This window comes from Macaca nemestrina, chromosome 2 (genome assembly GCF_043159975.1).
Source record: "Macaca nemestrina isolate mMacNem1 chromosome 2, mMacNem.hap1, whole genome shotgun sequence".
In the NCBI taxonomy this organism is placed as follows: domain Eukaryota; kingdom Metazoa; phylum Chordata; class Mammalia; order Primates; family Cercopithecidae; genus Macaca; species Macaca nemestrina.
Window position 1 is genome coordinate 156,763,921 of NC_092126.1, and position 14,904 is coordinate 156,778,824.

General features: G+C 44.8%; 1 pseudogene; it reads left to right on the forward strand.

Moving 5' to 3' along the window:
- The first annotated feature begins 1,251 nt into the window (after positions 1 to 1,251).
- LOC112425927 (U6 spliceosomal RNA) lies at positions 1,252 to 1,351 on the forward strand (annotated as a pseudogene).
- The last annotated feature ends 13,553 nt before the right edge of the window (positions 1,352 to 14,904 follow it).

The window sequence follows — 14,904 nt, forward strand, 5'->3', positions numbered from 1 at the left end:
GGTAATTTTGTTTAAAATCATAAATTTCCCATTAAATGCTGATTGACTGTAACATTTTTATACTGTTGGTTTATGAAGTTTTAAAATTTTTCAGATTTCTTTTTTAAACCAAAGGTTATTTAGTAATGTGGAATTCAGTTTCTGGCCACATGGGATTTAAGGAAGAATTCCTTCACTATTAAGTTCTAATTGTATTACATAATTATTTTCAAATAAAGTTTCTATGATGGTGACTCAGTGGAACAAGTTGAGGTTTCCTTTGTGGCATAGTGAATGGTCACAAATCTTTGTCCATGTGCTTCATATGTGTTCAAAAAAATGTGTATTCTCTGTATTTGGCAGTGCGGTGGGGGTGGGAGTATAGATCTCTACGTATTTCAAATAGCTAAAACTTATTGATTAAATTATTCAGCTATTTTAGCCCAATCCTGTCATAATCAGGGGTGAGCTAAGGGATATTGTGATTTGATGTATTTTTCCTACCATAATGTGTGGCTGGATCAGGTAAAAGTCAGCCGGGGTTCTTCAGAGAAGAACATACACACAAATTTGTGTGTGTGTGTGTGTATGTGTAGAAAGAGATGTATTATAAGGAATTAGCTCATGTGATTATGAAAGCTGACAAGTCTCCAGATCTGCAGGATGTGTTGATGAATTAAAGACCCAGGAGAACCAGTGGTGTAGTTCCAGTCTAAAGGCAGACAGGAGCAAGACAGAGGAAGAGCTGATGTTTCAGTTCTAGTACAAAGGCAGGAAAAAGCCAATACCCCAGTTCAAAGGCAGTCAGACAGAAAGAATTCTCTCATATTTGGCCTGCCTTTTTGCTCTAATCAGGACTCCAGTTGATGGGATGAGGCCCACCTAAATTGTAGAGGGCAATCCACTTTACTTAGTCTACAGATTTAAATGTTAATCTCATCTAAAACCACCCTCACAGAAACACCCAGAATAATGTTTGACCATATATCTGGGCACCCTGTGGCCCAGTCAAGTTGGCATATAAAATTAACCATTGCAGTGTGTAAAGCACATGTGGGAAAACAGTTTGAGGCAGGTGGAAGAACACTTTGCCCATCATAATGGGAGAGAGGGCCCTGAATGTACTGAATGTGAAACCATAAGCGAGTGTACTTGTCAATGGGACGTGGAAGGACTGTGGCATAATAAAAAATAAATATCTGGTCTCTGTCTTGGCACAGAGTTCCTAAAACACTTGGAATCTCCTGAGTGATAAGAATGTCTTTTGCAGGCTTGCTTTGGCAGCACAGATACTACCATTGGAACAATACAGAGATTAGCATGGCTTCTGTGCAAAGATGACATGCAAATTCGTGAAGCATTTCATTAATAAAAAGAACGTCTTTTGTAAGCTAATGAGATGATTGGTGGCTGGGAGCCCCCACATAGCTTCAGGCTGATTGGGGCTGATCACCAGAAAGACCAAGCCATGATTAGAGGATTGGGAATTTCAGACCCACTCCCCAACTTCCTGGGTGGGGAAAGAGGCTACAAATCGACAGCAATCATTGATGATCAATTATTTCATCAATCATGCCCATGTAACAAGGACTCCGTAAAACCCCCTAAACAACAGGGTTTGGAGAGTTTCCAGATTGGTGAACATGCGGAGGTGCTGGGAGGTGTGTGCCCAGCAAGGGTGTGGAAGCCCCCTGCCCCTTCTGAGACTTTGCCATATGCATCTCTTCCATCCAGCTGTTTCTGAGTTGCACTCTTTATCACAAGCCAGGAATGGTGAGTGCAGCACTTTCCTGAGTTCTGTGTTTCTAGCGGATTCTTGAACCTGAGGGGAGAGGGCTGTGGGAACCCCCAAATTTGTAGTTGCCTGGGCAGAAAGGGGTACCCCATTTGTGACTGGTATCTGCAGAAAGCACAGTCATGTGGGACTGGGTCCTTCAATTGGTGGAGTCCAAGCCTAACTCTGCAGTTAGCATCAGAATTGAATTGTTGAATTCCCAGTTAGGATAGGAGAATTGGAAAGTTGGTGTCAGGGGGAAGAAGAACCCTTTCAAAGACTTACAGGAACTTTATTTTCTCTGTGAAGTAAGAGGTAAGGTTGCTTAACAAGACAGAATCTGGTTCAGTAATACAAGAAAGATATAAATCATAAAAGTAAGAAGTACAACTCTATTTTAGGGAGACAGTATGGTGTGGTGGCTGACAGGGGAAGCGCGGAAGCTGATGCCACCCTCACCGTGTTACTAACTGGTGACCTTGCGCAGTCACTTATTCACCCTTTGCCTCTGTGTCCTCATCTGTAAGATGGGGGATAATTGTAGGCTTGAAGTTCTTGTGAAGAGTACATAAAGAATCCCACCATGTCCATTATATCGAGACAATGATGTCTTGATATATGTATACTCATTGATTATTAGCTGCTGTTATAATTATTTGCAGCGACACTGTTTTCTACCTAAAAACCCAAGAGAAGAGGTTGAAAAACTTCTAAAATACTTTTAAGAACTGTTACTAAGTTGGTAGGGAAAAATCCAAACCTTTTCTAAATATCAGCATTAATCAGAAAGAAAATATAATGAATAAGCCTCCAACTGAAAAAACAAAAAATGCTGGATAAAATATAACAAAAATTAACCTGAACATTCATATGGAAGAGTAAAGGTTCATGGAAGTGTATAAGGTAGGGGAAGACATTCTCTACAAAACGTGTAGACTTACACAGTAATTAAAGACAGTTTGGTATTCAAAGTAGAAATTTTTTTTTAAAAGCCAGTGAAATAGAGTAAAATAGCCCTGGTCCTAGATGCGAACACTGGTATGCCACAGAGATGCCATAATAAATTGCTGGTAAAACAATAGACTTTTACATAAGTGGTTGTGGGAAATTGGTTATTTAGATGGAAATTTAAAATTGATTCCCCTATATCATGCCATGCACAAGAATAAATTCCAAATGGATTAAGTGCCTAATTTTGAAACATGTTTAACATTAGAGGAAACAAATGAGAAAATATCTTTATGACATTAGTGTAGGGAAGAACTTCTTGAACAAGACATAAAGGATATGATTAATTAATTTTACCACCTTAAAATGGAAGCTTTTAAGGCGATGAGAGACACCAATGACAAAGCAAACAGACATTCCCCAGAAGGAGGAAGACACATGCAATGTCCAAAATTAACGGAGAATTAACCCCCAGCTGATAGAAGAACTCCTACAACTCAGCAGGAAAAGGACAAAAATCTGCACAGAAAAATAAGCAGAGACTAGAAACAGGCAATTCAGAGAAGAAGAAATCTAAATGGCAAATAAATGCATAAAAACATAATGAAGCCCATTAAAACACAGAAAATGCATATTAAAACAATCATAAGATGTTATTCCATACCCATCACCTCGGCAAAATGTATAAAGTGCGACAATAAGCAAGTGTTGGCGGAATGTGGAGCATTGGGAACTCTGGTGCCCTGCTGGTGGAGTTTAAACTGGCACAGCCACTTTGGAGAACAATTTGGTATTTTCTAGTAAACCTGAAGATACACATACCTCATGACCTAGAAATTCCACTTCTAAGTATCCAGCATAGAGAACCTCTGAATTATGTGCAGGAAAAGAAATATGCAAGGATGTTTGCTATTTGCAACGGTTAAAAATAATAGTAACAACATGGGAACAACCTAAATGTCCATCAGTAGGAAACTGGATACATGAATCACAAATCGTGGCATTTTCATGCAGCAGTGAACATGAGTGAAATATATTTGCATTGATATATCTCAAAAATCTAATGCTGGTAGAAAAAAACGTTAACAAACAAGATTTATAGTGTGATAATGTGAAGTTTTAATGAATGTAAAACAATTCTACACATTGTTTACAGACACATACATGTTTAATAGAAGTATACAATTGGATGGCAGTTAGCAAAAGAGGTGAGTTGTGGGGAGAGACATTAAAAAAGAGCAGCCGGGCACGGTGGCTCAAGCCTGTAATCCCAGAATTTTGGGAGGCTGAGATGGGCGGATCACGAGGTCAGGAGATTGAGACCATCCTAGCTAACACAGTGAAACCCTGTCTCTACCAAAAAATACAAAAAACTAGCTGGGCTAGGTGGCAGGTGTCTGTAGTCCCAGCTACTCAGAAGGCTGAAGCAGGAGAATGGCATAAACTCAGGAGGCAGAGCTTGCAGTGAGCTAAGATCAGGCCACTGCACTCCAGACTGAGTCAGGAGAATGGCGTAAACTCAGGAGGCAGAGCTTGCAGTGAGCTGAGATCAGGCCACTGCACTCCAGACTGGGCAACAGAGCGAGACTCCGTCTCAAAAAAAAAAAAAATTAAAAAAAGAGCAAAAAGAGCTTAAGTGTAATACCTTTTTTAAAAATCTCAAATAAGTTGTGCCACAATAACTAAATTGGTTAAATTTGTCAAATTGTAGTGGTAAGTATTCATTATCTTGTTCTCATCACTCTTCAGTGTTTGGAGATATTTTCTAATAAGAATGAAAATAGATGAACTAAGTCATAAACCCTGAACTCTAGAAAAAGAATAACAGCAACAAAAAATGGTGAAAAGGGAAGAATAAAATTGATAAACTTAAAAGCAAAAAAAAAAATGCTTTTGTATTTTTAAATTTCATTAGTGTTTATCAGAAAAACCCAAAGCTTATTCTTTTGAAAAGACTCACAAAGTTGGCAATTGGCCAATCTTCACAAATGAGAGAGAAAGACAGAGAGAAAAGGAAGGGAGGGGTACAAAAATTCATATCAGGAAAAATGGAATTCAACTTTAGCTTAAAAGGAGATTTTTTTAGAATTGTAAAAACATGCCATGTACAATTATTATTATGTTGTTGTTAATGCTTAATGAAATAACCAACTTTCTAGGAAAATATAAATCATCAAAATCAGCTCAAGAAAAAGTAGATAATTTGAAGAACCCAATAAGCTTAAAATACACTATAAGTGTAACTCCAAGATCTATCTGTAAAATAACACCATGATGAGATGGGTTTGTGGGTGCATTCTACCAAGCCATCTCATGCCACTGTTTCAGAACGTGGAAAAAATTCAGGACACCATGCAAAGCAGGCTGTGACCAGTTCTGCTGGGTAACATGCTCACTCTCACGCCTGGTCCCTCCATGCCTTTTTAACTCCGCCAAGAAAGGCTGGAAAAATGAAATATTTTGCCCATCTTCTTTGCAGGTAGAGGTTCCCATATGACAATTCTGGCCAATGAAACACAAGCAGAAATGTTCTGGGGGGTTCAGGGAAAGATTTTACCTTCCTGGCCAAAGCCAGCAGGGTATCTGGTGTCTCCCCATGCCTGGCCCCTTGCCATGGACACTGCCTGGCGCTGAGCTGGTTGCCTTGCAACCATGGATGAAAGATGGTTGTCCAGGCCTCAGCGGATGCCTGGAAGAATGTCAGCAGCCCCTGCCTCTAAACTTCTCGTCTCAGATGCTGGTGAAAGGTTTAGTTATTTGTTTTTGTTCCTTATGGCTGAGTCATTTCTGAAATAAGCACAAACCTGTTAGAAAACCCAATCAAGGACACCCTAAGAAAGTACAGCCGATCTTATATATAAACAGATGGACATAATCCCAGATAAAACATTAGCAAGTTAAGTTCAGCAGTGCTTTAAAGAAAATGCCAAGTAGAGTTTAGCTCAGGACTATAAGGATAATTTCACATGAGAAAAGTCATAATGTCATTCGCTTCATTAATAGACTAGAGAAAAGCCACATATTCATCTCAATCAATGCTGGAAAAAACATTTGGTGAGTTCCAAAACTCATTCACAGTAAGGACTCTTGGTGAACCATGTATAGATGTTATCTTCTTCCACTGAGTAGAACTTCTACCTGAAATCTGCCTCAAACATCGAACTCTGGGAACAGGAACACAGTGCCCACTGGAGGGAGGAGGTGGGCAAGGGTATGTGCTCCCACTGGCACTACTCAGTATCAGCTTGAGTGGATGCAAGTTAACAAGAAAAAAGAATAAGCACAGGCTTTGGAAAGGGAGAGAAATAATTGTCATTATTTATAAGCAATATAGTCACATATCTAGAATATCTAACAGATTCTACAAGGAAGTAACCATTCTGTGGCCTCTTTTTCACAGTGTAGATTAGAGATATCATTAGTACATACCCCAAAGGGTTGTTAATTAAGTTTATACATGCGAAGATCTTGGAATGGTGCCCTGCACATGGTAAGCACTAATAATGTATATAAGATCAACATCCAAAAATCAATAACATTTCTATTGACTAGTAATAACTAATTAGAATTTTTTCTTAGAAATTGAAAGCACATTAGCAATAGCAACCAAACTTATACATACTTAGAAATAAACCTGACCAAAGACGTGATTTCTTAGACAGTAGATGACAAAATCCTATTAAGACAGTAGTCCCCAACCTTTTTGGCACCAAAGACCAGTTTTGTGGAAGACAAATTTTCCATGGATGAGGGGAGGGGAGATGGTTTCAGGATGAAACTGTTCCACCTCAGATCATCAGACATTGGATTCTCATAAGGAGCATGGAACCTAGATCTCTTGCATGCACAGTTCACAATAGGGCTCCAACTCCTATGAGAATCTAATGCCAAGAATCTAATGATCTGACAAGAGGTGGAGCTCAGGGGGTAATGCTCACTGCCTTGCCACTCACCTCCTGCTGTGTGGCCCGGTTCCTAACAGGCCATGGACTGTTACCAGCCTGTGGCCCAGGGGTTGAGGACCCCTGCATTAAGGGACTGCTATGATCTGAATCTTTATGCTACTCCTCCCAAATTCATATGTTTAAACCTAATCACCAATGTGATAGCTTAGGGAATGGGGCCTTTGAGAGGTGATGAGGCTATGAGGGTGGAGTCATCATGAATGTGATTTGTACCTTTATAAAAGCAACTTCAGAGAGCTTCCTGGCCCCTTTTACCACCATGTGAGGACAGCAAGAAGGTACCTTCTAAGAAGCAGAAAGTTTTCACCGGACACCATAACTGCTGGTTCCTTGATCTTGGACTTCCTAGTTTCCAGAACTGTGAGAAATAAATTTCTGCTGTTTATAGTCACCCTGTTTAAGGTATTTTGTTATAGCAGCCCAAATGGACTAAGATGGGGTCAACACAGAAGACTTGAACAAATGCAGGGCTGAACCGTGCCTGAGGGGTGTCATGAAATATGCCATCGCCCTCCAGAGTAAGTCAGGGGTTCAGTGCAATGCCAATCCATGTCACATAGGGTTCTTCCTAGAATGCACCCAGCTGGTTCTCAGCTGTATGTGGGGAGAGTAAATACATGGATAACATAAAACAGGCCTTCAGAAAAGAACAAGAAGGCCCAAAGTCACCTGTACAATGAATTTTCTTTTCCTCCTATGGGTGTGTCTTGGTCATTAAGTGGAATTGCTGATGCATGCAGGCCCCCTGTCAGACCCTGATCCCCAGTGTCCAGTGATCCTCCCAAAGGATGTACCAATTAATGGCACTAACAGAGGATGACTACTCCTTCCCTAACACAGTGGATTTTCTCTATTTTTAATATTTGACAATTTAATTGAAAAATAATGTCTCACTCTTTTAAAAATTATTAGGTGCTTACCTACTCCCTCAGGGCAGCTGGCAGGATCAGGGTGCCTGCTTTTCTATTAGAGTGCTAGGCCTGGTGACTTTAAGGTATGTAGTCACATAAGTACAGAACCATTAGGTATAGAGCCAGGAGGGAAACTTTTAGATCTATGCACAGGTCTACTTTGCTACTAATGCTAAACATGCTTCCAAGTGATGTGCCTATCTGCACTCCTACCGTGTAGGGGCCTTCTTGTTGCTCTACACCAGTGTCAACTCTTGGTATTGTCAGACTTTATTTCAGCCATGCAGCAGCATTTCACTGTGGTTTCAATATGCATTTCTGCAGTTACAATGAGGCAGGGCACCTTTTCATAAGTTTATTGGTATTTGCATACCCCCCTTGTGAGGTGTCTGTTCAAATCTGCTTTCCCCTGGGCTCTTTGTCTTTTTTTTTTTTTTTTTTTTTTTTGAGATGGAGTCTCACTCTGTCACCCAGGCTGGAGTGCAGTGGCATGATCTTGGCTCACTGTAACCTCCACCCCCCGAGGTTTAAGCAGTTCTCTGCCTCAGCCTCCTGAGTAGCTGGGATTACAGGCGCGTGCCACCATGCCCAGTTAATTGTTTGTATTTTTAGTAGAGACGGGGTTTCACCATCTTGGCCAGGCTGGTCTGGAACTCCTGACCTCATGATCCACCCGCCTCGGCCTCCCAAAATGCTGAGATTACAGGCATGAGCCACAGTGCCCAGCCATCTTTTTTGTATTATTATTGATATGAAAACCTTGGAATACATTCTGGATTGCAGTCCCTTGTCAGTCTGTGCACTGCAGTCTGTGGCTTGCCTGTCACCCTCTCCCTATTACTTTACACCTGCTTGCTGACCTCACCTACACCTTTATTGGGCTTTATTGAGGGACATCTCCAGCTCATTTCACGCCTGGAGGAAGCTCTGTTCCTTCCCTTCCATCAGGATGTCTGCATTTTCCACTACTGGCCTATGGACCTCTCTCCTCCAGCTCAGAGCCCTGCTTTCTGCTCCATACTGTCAGCCTAAACCCCAAGCCCCAGTCCTCCCCTCACACACAACACTGAATACGCAAATACAAATGCACACACGCAGGCCTCCTAGGAGGTGTGGCCGCTGCTGGAGTTTGAGAGAAGATTGGTTGGTAGATGGAGAATGCCAGGGTTTACCTGGGGCCAAGCAGTTCTGTGGGTGCACCCCTGAGAAGAAAGTGAAGTCACTGAAATGTACAAGGCCTGCTTCCCCAAACCCTGCCCTGCCCACGCTCTGCCTGCTTCCCAGGCTGCTCCTCCTCCCCCTCCTCATGGCCACGCCTGGGATGCCCTCCTTAGTCCCTCCCAAATTGGCTTTTTTTTTTTTTTCATCAGCTTGTGATGTGATTTATATACAGTGAAATTCATCTATTTTAGATGTAAAGTTTGAGTTTTGACAAATAAACTCAGGCACATAGCCAGCACCATGACTGAGGGGTGGAATGTTTCCATCACTGCCACAGGCCCCTCCCTGCCCCGGCAACAGCTGTCTGTGCCCTGTCACTACAGCCAAGGGGGCAGCCGTGTTTCGGTGCTTTCTATGGTCCTGAAATGTAGATGGGCTAATGGTGTCCACTTCTGCAGGTGGTAGAAAGAAATTCAAATGAGATTTATAGAAATGAAACTTTGTGAAAAGAGGTGGAAGATCTATCTTCAGCTTTGAAATCTACATTTATCATGCCCTGCCCTGTAACAGGGTCCACTTTGCAGAGCCCTGAGGGGCCTGGGCGAGAAAGTCTTCCTTCAGGGGGCTCAGGTTACAGCCCAGCACAAGCCTGGGAAGGGCTTCTGAGGGAGTGAGGTGCTCCTGCACCCTCATAGGAGTAAAGGAGACCAGGTTCCAGTCAGAAGATGCAAGTCCAGAAGCAGAGAGTCAGGGCTTGGATTCCAGGTCTGGGCAGGTGCTCCAAAACACTGCAGAAAGGATTTCCATTGTGCAGGCTGGGGTCCCACATCCTCCATCCTTGAACGCCTGGGCTTCCCTTGCCCCTGTGGGGAGGACAGGGCCGGCACCTACATTCATACAGGATGAGCACAATTGCAAGCCTGAGAGCCTCAGGAGATCCAGCACTTGAGAGAGAAAACTGCTTCCTAAGTACATCCCAAACTGAGTTTTAATATGCAGCGAGACAGAAACTGTAGAGATGGGGAACAAACAACTGGTCTCTGGAGTGGGGGATGGTCTGGAGTTAGAGTGAAGAGTGAGTGCAGGCGCTGTTTGTGAAGAGGGAGCAGTTCTACATCTTGATTTGGGTGGAGGTTCCATGAATCACCCCATGATGAGAGGCACAGGACTCAGCCTTCATCACGCCAGCACCAGCGCCCTGGTTCAGGCATCGTGCCATTGCTTTGTAGGATGCAACCACTAGGGGAAGCTGGGAGGGCACACAGCCTCTCTACCATCTTTCTGACTTCCTGTGAATCTATAATTATGTTAAAACTAAAAAGATAAAAAAGGACAGTAGTGAGTTAGTACAGTACTGAACAGCGAGATCTTCATCATAAACTGCATCATTGGGGAAATGCAGGATGAGATTGAGGAGGGAGTTTCTGCCGCGCAGGGAGGTCAGCAGGAGGAGGATGGTGTGGAAGCTGACTGGGTCCAGGAAGGGGGACCAGTGTCCCCTCAGTTCCTCCACCTTCACCAGTCCTGGGAGCAGCAAGACGTTGCAAACACCAGGCAGGTTGAGAAAGCGCCTGGAAGCCTGCGTGCCTCTTAGAAAAACCCTGTGTTCCATCCAGTGCCAGAACCCATGCCCTGCTCGGAGATGCATCTGAAAATCTGGGTGTTGGGCCTGAGGGTGAATCACAGGGTCCCACATACCTTTGGCAAAACAGCCAGAACCCCCTGAGTCCAGAGCAGGTGTGGAAAGACTGTGTAGATAAGTGGGCCAGAAGCAGCCAGCATCAGGCTGAGACGCCCTCTACACCACAGCCACAGCAGTGACTAGGGACACGAGCAGTAGACACCAGCTCTCCAAAGCCAAGAGACTGGAGGCCCACCCCAGATCAGCAGGTGCCAGGCTGCAGTGCCCAGAGCCAGCTGAAGCAATCACCCTCAGGAGAAGCTGCAGGCATCCCAGGGCAACTTACACCTCTCCTGGCCAAGGGGAGAGAAGCAGGGAGGGGCAGCCCATGAGGTTGACAGAATGGTCATCCAAGAGCAGACAGTTACAAAGCAACTCTGTCTTGTTACAAGTGTCAATATTAAGTGCTTTCTGCTGAAAACAAAGTTGCCCTAGTGTTGGGAGGAAAGCTGGGACAGATGTGGGATAGATCTGGGGTCTCTGCCCACAGGACCAGCCTCCACATCCACCAAATGCTGGTGATGCTGGGGTTCAGCCGGCTGCCTAGACCTTGCAGGCAATGGGTCACTCGACAGCTCTTAAGATTTCACAGGCACTTCAAACGCAGACAAAGCCAGTGTCCAGGTGGTTCCCTTGCACTTGTTCTGTTCCAAGGTTCCTGACCTCCCGCTCATGATCTGTGCAAGCCAGAAGTTGGGGGCCATCCTTGACATCTTACCTGTTTTCCCCTTACACTCACTCCATCAAAAAGCCTGGCCACTTCTCCTCACAAAACACATCATGGAACAATCAATTTCCCTTGAACTCGCTGATCCCACTCTTGTTGCCCAGGCTGGAGAGCAGTGGCGTGATCTAGGTTCACTGCAACCTCTGCCTCCCTGGTTCAAGCGATTCTCATGCGTCAGCCTCTCGAGTAGCTGGGATTACAGGCGTGCACCAACACACCTGGCTAATTTTTGTATTTTTAGTAGAGGTGGGTTTGTGCCATGTTAGCCAGGCTGGTCTCAAACTCTTGACCTCAGGTGATCTGCCCACCTCATCCTCCCAAAGAGCTGGGATTACAGGCATGAGCCACCGTGCCCAGTGGGCCCATACTTCTAAGGCCCAGTATAACCTGGCTCTGCCTAGCTCTGTAGCCTATAATACATGGCCTTGTCCTCTCTGCTCCAGCCCCTGGGGTCCTTCCAGTCTCCGAATCATATGATGCTCCTCCTGGCTCTGTAAAACCTGCTATCTCTGCCTAGAATGTACTTTCCGGTTCCCTTCCTCTCAACCTGGTTAACTCCTACCCAGTCTTCCAGGCTAAAGTCAGAGGCCCCCTCTTTGAAAAAGCCTTCTATGCTGCACAGACCAATATGCTTCCCTGTAATGCTTCCTTTGAGCACCCTCTTTCTCCTCCACAGCGCTCAGTGTAACATGCAATTAAATATTCTTTGTGTGTTATACTTAATGTCTGTTCTTCCCTCACTAGGCTCAGGTCCCTCTTGACACTGACCGTGCCTATCTGGTTCACCATGGTGTCCCCAGCACCAACGACCTGGCACATAGGGGTCCTCTATTCCTTGTTAAGGGAATTTGGTGAGTGAGCTGGAGATTGGTAAGTGGGAGCAGGGAAAGCTGTGAAAGGAACTTGTGCTTATGAAAACGGCCAGGGCAGCATTCTACACATACACCCCGAGTCTACCTGAGAGGGACTTCCCAGGGCAAATGTCCACACTGCTCAGAGCCTGAATAGGACTCTCACTGGGTCACAGAACATGCAAACCACGCCCTCAGTACAGTAGACTGAGGGGGACATGATCACTGTCCTCCAAGGCCACTTTACCTGGAAGAGCTGTGGGTCACAGCTATATTGGGGAGGGAACTAGAGAGCTGTGAACCCAGACTGGTGTAGCAGAAAGAAGTATAAATATTTATATGAGTGCACTATGTATAGTTCAATGCTAACAGATTTGCAAATCTCGGAGAAATGGAATATTGTAAATAAATTAACCAAAATTGATTCAAGAAGTGAAGGCCTTTGAGAAGACCACAAACATGAGCAAAGCTAAGTCATATCTAAAAAAGTTCTGGGCCCAAATGGTTTTATGGGTTTTTTCCAACGTTCAAATAATGAGCATGTACTAGCCACACCATATAAATCAATGCCATGTTAACTTCCAGGGGTGGCTAGGGCTCTCAAAGTGTGGTTGGTTCTCAAACAAGCAACCTTGGCATCACCAGGGAACTTGCTAGAAATGCAAGCTCTCAGTCTCACCACAGACTTAGAGAATCAGATACTTGGGGCTGGGCCCAGCCCTCTGTGCTGTAACAAGCCCTCTGAGCTAAATAATGTAAAGTCTGAGAACTCCTGAGGCTAACGGAACATCTCTACTCTAGTGGTTTGGATTTCTCATCTCTCCTTACCCAGATATGGCTAATTCTAATTCTGCCTCACACAGCTGTGTGTCCAGATCTTTGTATTTTTATATTAGGCACTTTATTATTAATCAAAGAATTTTCAGTCCATTTATCTGCAATTTCTCAATTTCATGTTTTGAAAAATAGGGTCCTTACCAAATGACTTATTTTTTAAATTATCAACTAATAGATCCTCATTATTAAAACCAGAAAATGCATATAAGTATAAATAAAAAATTATGATAGCCCATGATTCTATCTCCCAAAGATAATCTATGTCATCATTTTGGTATGCACACTTCCAGACCTTTTTCTTATGCATAGATAACATTTCTTTCCAACACAATAAAAGCAATGAGCTTGTATAAACTGCATGGTAACTCGCCTTTTTCATTTCATAATATATCATGGACAATTTTCCTTGTTAATCAATACACTTTTATTACATTTTTCTCAAAGTCCTTACTGTGTAATTTTCTAAACTAACCTCCTATTGTTAGGATATTTCACATTGATTAAATGAGTTCATACTGGGAAAGTACTGAGGACAGTGCCTGGCATCTGGTAATTGCTATATAAATAATTGGCTTCAAAATGTGTTAGTAAAAAAGCAACAAAAATATAGAAGAAAATGGCAAATCCACATGCTTCACGGGAGATTTTTTAACACACACTTTTGGGAAAACTCCAAATCAAGTACACAAAAAATAGGGAAAGCTATGAGGACTGGAATAGCACAATCAAACAGCTGAAGGTAGATAGGTGGAGATGGACTCAGGAGAACCTGTCCATCCTTTTGTGTCAGGTGCGTGCGGCACCACAGCAGTGAGAACCTCCACACCCTTCACCCAGGTGTCCACTGTCATGCTGCATTCTCTCCCAGGGTCCTCTCCTGACCAGGGCTCATGGCTAACCCAAGAAACCCTTCAGAGCCTGCTGTCTGCTCTCCCCACATCCTGGCCCTCAGGCTGCAGCAAAGCTCTGCTGCTCTGAAACTCAAACCTGACGGAGTCTTGCTCTGTCACCCAGGCTGGAGCGCTGAGGCACAATCTCGGCTCACTGCAAGCTCCGCCTCCCAGGTTCACGCCATTCTCCTGCCTCAGCCTTCCGAGTAGCTGGGACTACAGGCGCCCGCCACCACGCCCGGTTAATTTTTTTGTATTTTTAGTAGAGACGGGGTTTCACCATGTTAGCCAGGATAGTCTGGATCTCCTGACCTCGTGATCCGCCCGCCTCGGCCTCCCAAAGTGCTGGGATGACAGGCGTGAGCCACCGCGCCCGGCCAAACCTGCCCTTTTAACTAAACCTCCATCATGGCTGCGGTTACTTGGGCCCCCAGGTCCCTGGAGCATGGGACCACCTGACTCAGCCCTGTATCCCCCCTGGCCCCAGCTGCAGTCCCAGTGCCCTGTGGGCTCCTGGGAGGGGTCTGCTCCCTCCTCGGGAGGCTTGGTAGCTGGGCTGCCATCTGCCTTTGAGGTCCCTGCCCCACTCCACCTGGCAGGGCTGACTCTCACTCCCTTCAGACCCTCCTCCTGGAGTCATCGTCCTCTGACTTCAGAGAAGTAGGTCAATGACATGCTCTGCCCCTCTCCTGGCCAGTGGGCAGCACTTGCCGTGAGTACCTTTGTTGCTGGGATTAAACAGATGGCTGGATTGACCCCACCAGTTTCTCGCCTAAGACAGCCCTGGAGAGGTGGACCTTTGACAGGGAACCTGATCCCCTCGTCTTCCTGAGCCACACCAGGGGCCCGGCCCCACCCCCTCACACCACAGTGTTTGGCTCCACCCCCTCACATAAGGGCGCCAAGTGTGGGGCCTCAGAACTGCTTCTTGCTCTGGAGCTGGGAGGAGGAGGCTGGTACATCAGGGCTGGGGCACAGTGCCCGGCTGACCTTGGACTGTGGTGCTGCCGGGACACCCAAGACTGCAGGCTGCCCTCAGGAGCACTTCAGCACTAAAGAGCCTGCTAGGAGAGTCGGGCATGTGTGTTCGATATCTCAGGAGAGAGAGCAGCTTTTGTGGGTGGGGGTGAGTCTTCTTTCCTTTTTCTCGGACGGGACACCCTGCCTCCCGGACAAAAGC